The sequence below is a fragment of the Onychomys torridus genome, chromosome 3, assembly GCF_903995425.1.
Source record: "Onychomys torridus chromosome 3, mOncTor1.1, whole genome shotgun sequence".
In the NCBI taxonomy this organism is placed as follows: domain Eukaryota; kingdom Metazoa; phylum Chordata; class Mammalia; order Rodentia; family Cricetidae; genus Onychomys; species Onychomys torridus.
Window position 1 is genome coordinate 140,477,312 of NC_050445.1, and position 11,382 is coordinate 140,488,693.

Sequence of the window (11,382 nt, forward strand, 5' to 3'; positions counted from 1 at the left end):
GTGTGTGTGTGTGTGTGTGTGTGTGTGTGTTGGGGGTGTGGGGGGAGTTTGAAAGTCAAGAAAATGTTCAGTAGTATAATACAAAAATATAGATTAAAATATGGAAATTTAAAAAATATTATTTTTCTATACACAGAAGATAGTAAACTTCAACAAATCTCCAAGTAAAGTAAGGGTCAGCTCTTCTACCTGCTTCAGGCATTGATGGGTGGGTGGAGGCATCTTTCCCCAACCCCTGCCACCACAGATGAGTAATGGGGACAGCTATCTCGTACTTACAACTTGTGGGCTGGCTCATACACACCTCTGCCAATAGGATTGGCTCTATTGTACTGCCCAGGTGAGGTGCAGGGCCTGCTCCCCACAGTGTTGCAGCTGGTGGGGGACAGGGACAGCTCTCCTGCTCTTTTTGTTTATTTGTTTGTTTGTTTGTTTGTTTTTTCCAGACAGGGTTTTTCTGTGTAGTTTTGGTGCCTGTCCTGGATCTCACTCTGAAGATCAGGCTGGCCTCGAACTCACAGAGATCCGCCTGGCTCTGCCTCCCTAGTGCTGGGATTAAAGGTGTGCACCACCACCCAGCAGCTCTCCTGCTTTTATGACCTCAGGGCCAGCTCTCCCACCTGCCTCAGGTGTTAATGGGAAGGGAGGGGGTTTAGGAGACTTCTATATGTGAAAATAAATGAAGATCACCTTTTCTCAACAGTCCCCTTATCCCTCTCTAGAAGCTTTTGCATAATCCCACTGAGACAGGAGAACCATTGATCTCAGATAATTTCATTTATTTATTTCAATATTTACTTGACCATTGAACAAAGCAGAAAAATCTACATGTTGACAGAAAACAATTCTGATCCATGCATATGTCCCTTTCTCTCGCTCTAATAATGTACTATGGGATCGTATAACTACAGAGACACACATGCTAAGGGCGGTGAGCCAAAAGCTGTGTGTGGGAGGGGGAAACTGTTTGTAGCCACATCGGAAACCAAGTAAGTTTCCCACTTCAAGTCAGATGGCAAGCCACTCTTGACTTTGTCCATACCCACACCTGTTCTTTACCAGTGGCCATGACCACCAGCTGCAGAGTCCAGGCATGAGAGGCATGTTTGTTGAGATGAAGTGGGTACCCAGCATAGTGGCCACTGAAAAGAAGACAGTGCCTTCCATTAAAGGACGACATCTAGTAGAGGCGGAAAGTGCTCACACTGATAGTTATACGTCCGTGTGAGCAGTGGGTATGAAGCCTGAGTCCATTTCCTCCCTCCTGAACTCCAGAAGGGAGGGGATTTTCCTCTTCCATTGGATGAGCTGCAGCTCTTGGGGCAGGGCGGGGGAGGTCTGCTGAGAGCTATGCCGTCCTCTGTCCAGGTCTCCATGAAGATACCTTTGTTGGTCTTAGTCTCTTTATTTAAGTCAGCCTCTTCCAGTGTCCCTTGAGGGATGTCTTCTGGTGGAAGCTGAAGAAAAGGATGAGGCCAACATGGAAAACCATGGTTGCTTTGCAATTCATCTGTAAACAGTACTTGGTGAAGAGATGGCAGAGAGAGTGAGCAGAGATGGCCACAGATTGATCCTAGAAGAAATAAAGCATAGGACTTAAGGAAGAGAGCATCAGAAATCATCCTGAGGAGGGACAACTCTCTTCCTGGGTTTCTCTTGTTTAGTCCCCTTGTCTACCAGCAGAAGGAAGACCTCCCACTGTTCAGAAAAAAACAAAAAACAACTCAAGCCCCAACCCATGATTCCAGGAATCTTCCTGATCCTTCTCCCCATCAGTTACCCCAACGTGTCATCCATTTTTGTCATGCTAGCACTGATGGTGAGCTGAGTGACTCCCAGTTCCTATGAAGAATATCTGTCACCAGTGTCTGTCAGTGATGGTCCCTAAGCCTCAGGGTACTCAGGCACCTGTGTTCGATCAGCAGTCATGGGTCACAGGATGCTTGTGCTTAGGGGTCATCTAGCTGTAGCACTCACATTGTAGGTTATGGGAATGAGCCCTGGACACATGTTAAAAGTTTTCTATCATGCTCATTCATTATGGTTAGTTCAAAGAACAAAGGAGGTAGCTACTGAGACTCTGACATGTAGGGAGACCAAGGAAGACCCTGGGATAAGAAAGACCCATGATTAGGTATCAGGACACAGGTGTAACTCAAAACATAGCTGAGGGTTCAGCCCAGGATCCTGGAGCTAACAGGGTCTTCTCACCAACCAGAGGATGAAAGATGTTTCCCCTACAGACAGGACCTATAAAAGGCCCCAGGCTGCCAGTTCACAGTACAGGTTCTGAAGTTGTATGACAAAAAATCTAAGCATACACTGAAGAAGGATTCAGATAAAAGTGGGAGAGAACCTCCTCACAGCTGGGCACACTCCTGCAATCTGCAGAGAAAGTCATCAGTAAGATTTTACCTGAGATCTGGCATGAACTAGCTAAGATCATGATGGAGGGCTGGGGGAGCAGAATGCTATGTGAGTGTATGAATAATCCTCTTTCGTTCTCTGGGCTATTGCTTGGGCTCCTGGAAGGCACTAAGGAGCAATAAAGGCCTGACCTCATGACCTCAGGGAAGGGCCAGCTCAGAGACAAGCTATGCTGGCACAGACACCCATCTCCCAAGCTGTCACTCAGCCCAGCAGAGACCTGCCTCATGAGGGCTGAACCTCCACAGGGACATCACTAACCTTCCCAGGCAGAGCGCACTGGACTCTGGTCCATCAGTTGAAGAGCATGGTGCCATGTCAATAGACACCTTGGAAGGTGAGCTGATGCGGGTTCTTACAGAAGGAAGAGCTGGAGAGGGAAGAGGGAATTGTGTCCATTCTTGGGGCCTTCTTCCTCCAGGCTCGTCTTCTAGAACTTCAGACACCGTTTTGAAAAGGAGAGGTGATTAACTTATTTTACTGAAGGAAAACCTAAAACAAAACATAACCAATGACAGCAGCCATTTATTAACATCTATTTAGCACCTACAGTATGCCAACTTCATTATATGACTCTAAAATCATTTAAACAAAACATAATAGTTAGCAATTTATGTTTCTGTGGCTTCTGCCTTTCAGATAAGGAAACTGGGTCTCCAGAAATTTAAAGTCTTGTCCAAAGGCACACAACTAATACATGACCAAACTGGGATTTGACTAGTCTGGCTTCAGAGACTAGGCTCCTTCTGACATCCCATCTTGCCTCCCAGAAGCCTGGCAATGAGCCATGTAAGAGGCTTATAAGAAAAAGGCCCCTTATTTCCACACTACCACAAATGAGTTATGAATTGATCCATCCACAGGGTCCTGCAGACCCTCTGGGTTTCCCAGCTGGGCTCCTTCCTTGACTGACATGTAAAGATAGCTTTGGTGGTGGTGGCATATGCCTTTAATCCCAGCACTCAGGAGGCAGAGCCAGGTGGATCTCTGTGAGTTTGAAGCCAGCCTGGTCTACAAATCGAGATCCAGGACAGGCTCCAAAGCTACACAGGTAAACCCTGTCTCAAAAAAAAAAAAAAAAAAAAAAAAAAAGGAAAGAAAGAAAAAAAAGAAAGCTTTGCTGTCTGATGATCTTTGCCATAATATTTCTTTTTAAATTGTTCATTTTCCATTTTAATTTAATCTAGAATCCAGCTGCTAGTAGACGGGAGGTACCCGCCTCTATGTGGGTGCATCAGTCAAGAGTGAGGAACCCAAGAACTCTTATGGTAGGGAGATGCTACCTCAGCATCTCAGCATTTCTTTATGCAAGTACTGGGAACAAAGCTTCTACATCCAGCTGGAGGAAGACATCTGCACTGGATGTCTGGAATGCTGTACAGACCTGCCTGATAGAACTCCATATAGGAGCAGGTGGAGGAGTTTTACCTTGCAAACAATTTGATGACATCCAGGAATCAGTAGCACTAACACACGCTCGCCATCTGCTGGTCATGAAGGGGAAGTTCGGTGACACTACATCCTACTGACAGGGTTAACCAGGGTTAATAGGTCAGCCCCTCACACCAGCTGTTTCTGTGGGCTTTCTGTTCCCACCGTGTCTACCTGTCTGCAGTCAGATGGCTATAAGCTTAGAAGAGAAGGGAGAAACTCCTGGGGTGATCACAAAAGGACTTCCAAATATACTGAGGCCAACCTTGATCACAGAAGGATTTTGTTCGTTGAAAACTCAGATTCTTAGCCAGGCCTGCAATCCCCGCTATTAGGGAGACTGAGGCAGGAAGACTATGAGTTCAAGACTAGCTTGGGTCAATTAGTAAAAGACTTTGTCTTAAAAATAAAAGCAGAAAGAGCTGAAGACATAGCTCCGTGGCAGAGTTCATGCACGATGCCCAGGTTCAATGCCCAACCATGAAAAAATCAAATGAAAGGAGAGAGGAAAGAAATGAAGAGAAAAACAAAGTGGGTTCTTGGTTGCCATGTGCAGGGTGGTGGCCAAGAGCCAGGTTAGATCTGCTCCCCTGGCAGCTGGTTTTCTCACAGTATGGCCCTGCTCAGGTCCCATGAGGCTACACCCATTTTCTATCCAGTGACTTGTTGGGCCTCAGATCGGATTTTCCAATCCAGAAACTTTCACTCTGCTTCTGGTTGAAATAGAACCATTAACAATAATGATGTGACTGTCCCTTAGCTGTGACCAAGCTCTGTCAGCCTCGGAAATGCCCAGGCATCGTCTAGGTTCAACCTTCTTTCCAAACATTCCCTTTAGTAGGTAGGTATTGTAACTCTCCATTCATACATACAAACTGAGCCCCACCCCCCCCCCACTCCCAGGAAAGTTCCATGTCACACGGCAAAGAACTGGCGGAGCTGACATCCAAACTGGTAAAACTTCACGGGAGCTTGTTCACTGACTCCTGTCGGAAGGCCCCAGGAACACCATCTCACTCCACTCACATTGGTTCTTCCCAACTTCCTGTTGTGTCCTCAGCCCCAGCCCACTGTAGTTGAGTGGCTGCCAGAATGAGAAAGCTGTGGTCAGCCAGGAGTCAGGCAGTCGTGAACTTGAAGGACTAGAACAAAGGTCAAGGTCAAGTCACAAAGTCACGTTTGCTCAGGATACTCTGACACTCATGTCTGGGAAGACTGACACAGTGATGCTATGAGAGCATTCTACCATGTCCAAGACCACATGTGGTGTGTGTGTGTGTGTGTGTGTGTGTGTGTGTGTGTGTGTGTGTGTAAATAGAGACCACAACTATGAACCACTCTGGGTATCTACAAGGTATGAGGCCCTGCTGGGCACCAAAGGGCTGGGCTGAACTAAAGTTTGGACCCACATCCTTCCCATACACAAGGAGCTCCAACCCTGCCTGAGAATGGAAGGCATATATACTCCAACCTCCAAGGTTGGTGCCAAGAGAACAGGAGTTGTTCTATAGGTCAGGGGCAGACTGGAGATGGACAAACTTCAACAAATGGGAGGAGATACCACTTCCTGCCAGAGCATGGATGTATGGCACTTGAGTGTGCTGAGCTCCTGGGCATCTACAGGTGGATGGAGATCCCTGTCTGGAGAAGCAGGCCACCCACCAGAACTGAGGAAGAGGAGGTAGGTCGGGATGGGGCTGGGGGCTGGTTAAGGAATGTGACTTCTGTCATTTACTTATTTATTTACTTATTTGACAGTGCTGTGTTGATTGGCTCAACTCTTGTCCATGTGAGTACTGTGTGGAGCACCAAGTCACGCTGATAGAACACCTGCCTCCAGGGTCACGGAAGCGACAGGAACTACTGTGGCATGGGTGAGGCGGGGTTTGCCAAGGAGGAGAGCAGCAGCAGGCAGAGTGGCTGATTCTCACATTAAAATGACACGTTCTCTAGGGCACATTCTGTGTCCTGTGAGGTATCAGTGTCCCCCATATGGTACCAACCACTCTGAAAGGCCTGTCTTTAAAGAGATTTGTTAAGTCAGGGGCCCTTTCAACTTTGCAGTTTGGGAGGGAGACAGAAATAAATAATGGAGCAAGGGAAAGCCAGAGCCCCGAGGTGCCTCCTGCACGGGCTCTGGGGCTGGCAGAAGGAGGGGCAACCACAGGCCTTCAGGCACAGCCTCAGCCTCAGCCAAGTATTCAGCTGCCCACAAAGGTAGTGAGAGGTTCTTTGGTGTTTGGTGAGGTCCTTTGTTCTCAGCAGACAGCAAACTAATAAGAAGGAGACAAGTGGGCCATGCATCATCAGGCTAGTTCACTGGCTCCTCTAGAGGCCAGGGATGAGGGACAGGGATACAGGCTCTACAGCCAGAGCCCCTGGCTTTGCATCCTGCCTCTGCTTCCCGACATCTGTAATGTGCTTGACCTCTGCATCTTCAGTGCCTCGACCTGCGGTGTCATGAGAACCTATGAGCCCAGTGCAGTCTCCTGCTCGTGACAAGCATGAACTGCTGCCACCGCTCATGAAAAGCTTTTTCTGATACCCCAGGCCCTTGCCCAGAGGCAGGTGCTGCCTCTCCTACATGCCCACAGTTTGTACCTTTAATCTCCCCTGATTAATAGTCACCTACATCAACTGACACCCCTGCCCAAGTCCCCACTGGGAGCCCCCTGGGGTAGATGCTGTGTTGGACACAGTAAAAAAGCTCCTTGTACACCTCTGGAATAGTGGCTCTCAAGGATCTAAGGAAGGGCTACATTTGTGGACTTAGAAAGCCTAGCAGAGGGTTGCAGCAGCAGGAAGAAATGGTAGTGTCAGTGGGGTCTGAAGCCATGGTGAATTCCACACTGGCTGTCTGGCTGCCAGACCTCACAGATTTCAGTTAAGATGATTCACTAAGGTTGGAATGGCCAGAGACAATGGAAAAGGGGTCTTAGGCATTACAGTGATTCCTCCAAAGCCTTCTGACTCATCCCTTAGGAGCCCCCAAAAGGACTATATGGCTTGGAAAGAACACCAGGCCCAGGCTGTAGGCAAGTGATCCTGCCAACTCCCAAAGGTCCTTCTGGGACTAAAACCACGGGGCCCACTGTTTCCTGGAGAAGGCTGAGAACAAAGAAGGTTCTTAGGTTCTCTGGGAGTGGCATACGGACCAGAAACCAGGCATGTCCTTGAATCTAGAGAAGCAAAGCGGGACAATGGCAGTTTGGATGGCTGCTCCCCACCCATCAGTCCCTTAACCAGCTTCACAACATGCTCAGCCCCACCTCTTATCCTCAGAACAGCAGGTCAGCTGAGTAAACAAATGAAAATCCCATTGCCCAACACTGTCTCCTACCTCTGTTGACTGAGGCCGGGCTGGTGTATTCCACAACTTTCCAGGGTATGCCAAGTGAGCACCTGTAAGTAGAAAAAGGATTTGCATCTTGTCTAAACCCTTGCTGCCTGCACTTCCTGCCTCCCTCTGTGAGTCCCCGAACCTAGGATCCCCTCCCCATCACCCTGACACAACCACTGACGTTCCGGCTTGCTTTGGGACATCCAACATGCACTGTCTGTACACTGTGGGTCGTGCTATTGGTTACATTGGTCCTTGTGCTCACCCTTGGTTGCTCTATTGGGATCTCCAGCCCCTGGCAGTGGCTTTGAGATGTCAGGGTTCAAGAAACAGGGATATGGATATGTGCATCAAGTAGGGGGTGGAGGTCAGGGACGGACAGGCACAAAGATACCCCTTCTTCAGTTTTCTTCTTGTCTCATACTCCAAGGCCGGCTATGACTGAGCATCCCCAGATTCTTCCACTGCCCACCATACCCTCTGGTCCTCCACTGCTTTACTTACTCCTTCCTGGGCTGCTCTTGGCTCCTCAGCGAGTGCACCCATGATTGCTGCTGCTCCAGCTGTGCAGGCTGACAGGAGTGTGGCTCAAGCATCCTCTGGGCTGACTCCAGACTTGCCCCACCTCACCCGGAAACTCTCTGATCCTGTGCTCTGGTCTGCTGGTGAGCCCCAGCCCCTTCACACATTCACAAGTGCACACACACACACACACACACACACACACACACAGTCCCCAAAGCCATCGGTGTCCACTCTGACAGGACATCCGCTCTTCTCAAAATAAAAATAAAAAATCAATAAATCATCCAAACAAAACCAGTGGTGCTACCTAGAAGCAGTGTGCACGGGCATCGCCAGCACCCTGTAGCCTGCCTGCTCCAGTGTAACTCCTCCTTCCTGTTTCTTTCTCACAGAGATGAAGGATTAGGTCTCTGCCTTTCTCAGCCCACTGAATCCTTACCTCTCCTCTAATTCCTCATGTAGCAAGGATCTGCAGGAAAGTTGTAGTCACCGCAAACTCCAGATCAAGTCTTCCTTCTACTACCTCCCTCAACCTGTGCCCACAGAGCCGAGATTAAAATTGAATTCTCGTTCATAAACTCCACCCTCCTCACTTCACAAGAGGAAGAACAACACCCAATTTAGAACTAAACGGGTCTGTGGACTCCTCCTACACCTGGCTCCACAGCAACCACAGCGCATCTCCTCCTACCAGACTCTTTACAAAATAGTGCCTCAGTTTCCCCTTCTGACAGACTGTGCCCTGTAACCCTGTGAAAACGCAAAGGACCACGGTCAGGGAACTCCCCAGTTTACACACCTGGGGCCAAGATGATGAAGAGACCTCAAGATGTGGAAAGGACAGTGGCTACCTAGAACCATGCTGGGATGCACATGCTGGGATGCATGAGATGTAATGCCATGTCCCCTCCAGGGTCCTTCCACATCACTTATCCAGACTGGAGCCATGAAGAGGGTGGAGTCAGGCTGGGTTTAGGCACTCACCCCATCTTGCAGGCCTCTGAGGTGTGCTGCTCTGGGGGAGGTCAATGAGCAATGTTTCTGCTTCAAAGCTGAACTAAAACTTTGGGGGCTTCTCCCCCACCATCCCAAAGAAGTTACTTCTGAATCGAATCTTCCAGAAAACAAGAAGAGAACACGAGGGCACATGTGGAGATTCATGCGGCCCAGCTTCCGTCAAACACCATGTATCTCTGCGTCCCTGGCTTCAACTTTCCCCAGCCACACCCATCTTTATCTGTTTTTCTTCACCCTCCTTACCTTTGGGACCCAGCAGCTACAGGCAGTGGAGAAAGGCTGAGGCAGGGGAAAAGGCTGAACCATCACTGGGAAAGAATGGACAAGAAAAGCCTCCAGAGAGGCAGTGTGAAATGGGATCACGGGGTAGAATGTGAGCCCTGCATTTAGCTGGCCAAGAAAGCTTTCTTCAGAACCCTAGTGGCCTCTGCACCTTGCTCATCACCACAGAGCTTGGGGTAAGCCTTCCCATGCACTGGGAGAAAGCAGTTTCATGTTGTGTGGGTCAAAGCTGGCAGACAAGAAGCCCAGTCCAACCTCGTATTTCTTGCAGTGATGGACATCAAGCCCAAGGCCCTGTGCTTGTCCAGTAAGATCTGCAGCTGAGCCTCAGGCTCAGGCTTATTTATTGGTTTTCCCCTAGAATGCTTCCAGCACTTGGTTCATGGTGGGGGCAGGGTGGGCCTGTGGTCTCTGGCAGAAAAGAGAGAGCTAATTGTAAAAGCCGCTCACTCGCAGGTGCCTCGGAGGGCATTCCTGCCAGCCTCGTGGCTGCAATAATGAGTTTCTTAGCATTGTGGGCTATTCCTAACAAGGATAACTAAATCATTCATTTCATTACCGACAGGGCTTGGCAGATAATTGTGCAAGAGGCAATTATCATCATGCACATTCCAGGAAGGCGTGTGACCAGCTGATCCTCAACAGCAGTGCAGGAGGAAATAGGAGACGGGGCTGAAAGCACCCTGGCCTCCTGCCTGAGATGCGCTATGCTTCCAGGCTCTTGGCTTTATGAAAGGGAGGGAGGGAGAGAGGGAGAGGGAGAGGGAGGGGAGGGGAGGAAATAGGTAGGGAGGGGAGATGAAAAGAGAATCAGAAAGGGAGGGGTAGAGAGAAAGGAAGGAAGGAAAACTGATGAGGGGAATAGGAAAGGAGGAGGAGGAAGAAAGGAGATCAAGAGGGATGGAAGAAGGGAGAGAATGAAAGAGGGAGAGAGACAGGGAGAAAGAAGAGAGGGAGGAGAGAAGGAAGTGAGAGAGGAAAAAGAACATGAGCAGGAGAGGGACAGAGGGGAGGGAGAGGAAGAAAAAAGGGAGTGAATGGGACTGGGAGGAGCCAGAGAGAGGTGGAGCTTCCACCTGGCACAGAGGTCTCCCTGATGTCTGTTCCCAATTTCTGTAGTCCACCCAGCCTCACTGCCATCTCTGCCTCCCCACAGACCTGAGCACCACAGGCCTGCCAGAGCAGCTTTCTAAACCACTAATTTTGCCTCATTAGCCTCCTGACTGAGAAATCCTCCTGACTTGATCTTATCCATTGTCTACACCTTTGCAGCTCTGTCCAGTCCCCAATTCCCCCGGAATGTATCAACAGACGACAGAATAAACAATATGTGCTGCAGGTATGCCATGGAATACTACTCAGCCATGCAAAGGAGTGAAATACTGGTACACACCACAACGTGGGTGAACCTTGAACCTTATGCTAAATGAAGGAAGCCAGCCATAGAAAGCCACACATTATAGGATTCCTTGCTTGAGGAAGTGTCCAGAAACAGAAGGTTTGTTTATATCTCACAACAGAGAGACATAAAGTTGACCAGTGGTCACCTCAAGACAGGGAAGAGAAAAAGGGAGGAAGACGGGTGAGTCTTTAGATAGTGATGAGATTTCTTTTGGGAATGATGGGGACATTCTAGAAGTAGTCATGATGACCCCATGACTCTGTGACTCCACTAACAGCCACTGCGTTATTCTCTGATGGTATGGTAATAAAAATCCTTCCCTGATTCACGGTGTAGTGTAAGATGGGAGTCCCCAAAGGCTGGACATATGGAGTCAGGCACACTATCCATTCACCAGTGCCAGGCTTTGTCAGTGTTGTCATGGGAACAGCATGAAACAGATGCCATTGAGGGTAAAGTGTGGGGTGCAGACAGCCATCCCCGCAGGGATGAAGTCGTGAATTATTGCAAGGGGATGTCAACTTGCAAGCTGGAGTGGGGACAACCAATTCCTAAAGCCTACACCCCGTGACAACAAAGACTCTGCTCACCTCTTGTTTTATTATTCTCTAGGACATGAGGCTATGGGAGATGTGCTGGCAGCTGTGTCAACTTGATATAACCTGGAATCACCTGGGAAGGCAGTCTCAGTGAGGGATTGTCTACATTGGGTTGACCTGTGGACATGTCTGTGGGGGAGCTGTCTTACTTAAGTTAAGAGATGTGAGAAAATAGGGTCCACTGTGGGCAACATCATTCCCTAGGCAGGAAGAAGAGCCTAAACTGTATATAAGTGAGTGAAGAAATTATACTAAACCAGGCAAACAATCAAACAAATGAATATGCATCCATCCATGTCTCTCTGCTCTTGTCTGTGAATGTAGTGTGACTAGCTGTTTCAAACTCTTGCCACTGTGGC

At 48.8% G+C, this 11,382-nt stretch overlaps 1 long non-coding RNA gene across 4 annotated transcripts; it reads right to left on the minus strand.

Annotated features, from left to right (window-relative positions):
* Positions 1–764: 764 nt before the first annotated feature.
* On the minus strand, positions 765–9,884 carry LOC118580527. Of its 4 annotated transcripts, none has more exons than XR_004944545.1 (4): positions 7,703–9,884; positions 4,885–7,260; positions 2,689–2,919; positions 765–1,573 (listed from the first exon to the last, which is right to left on the minus strand). It is a non-coding gene; the product is annotated as an uncharacterized LOC118580527 (long non-coding RNA). The 4 variants fall into 4 exon arrangements; XR_004944544.1 differs by having other exon boundaries at positions 4,885–5,000; positions 7,199–9,884; XR_004944546.1 differs by having other exon boundaries at positions 7,199–9,884.
* Between the last annotated feature and the right edge of the window lie 1,498 nt (positions 9,885–11,382).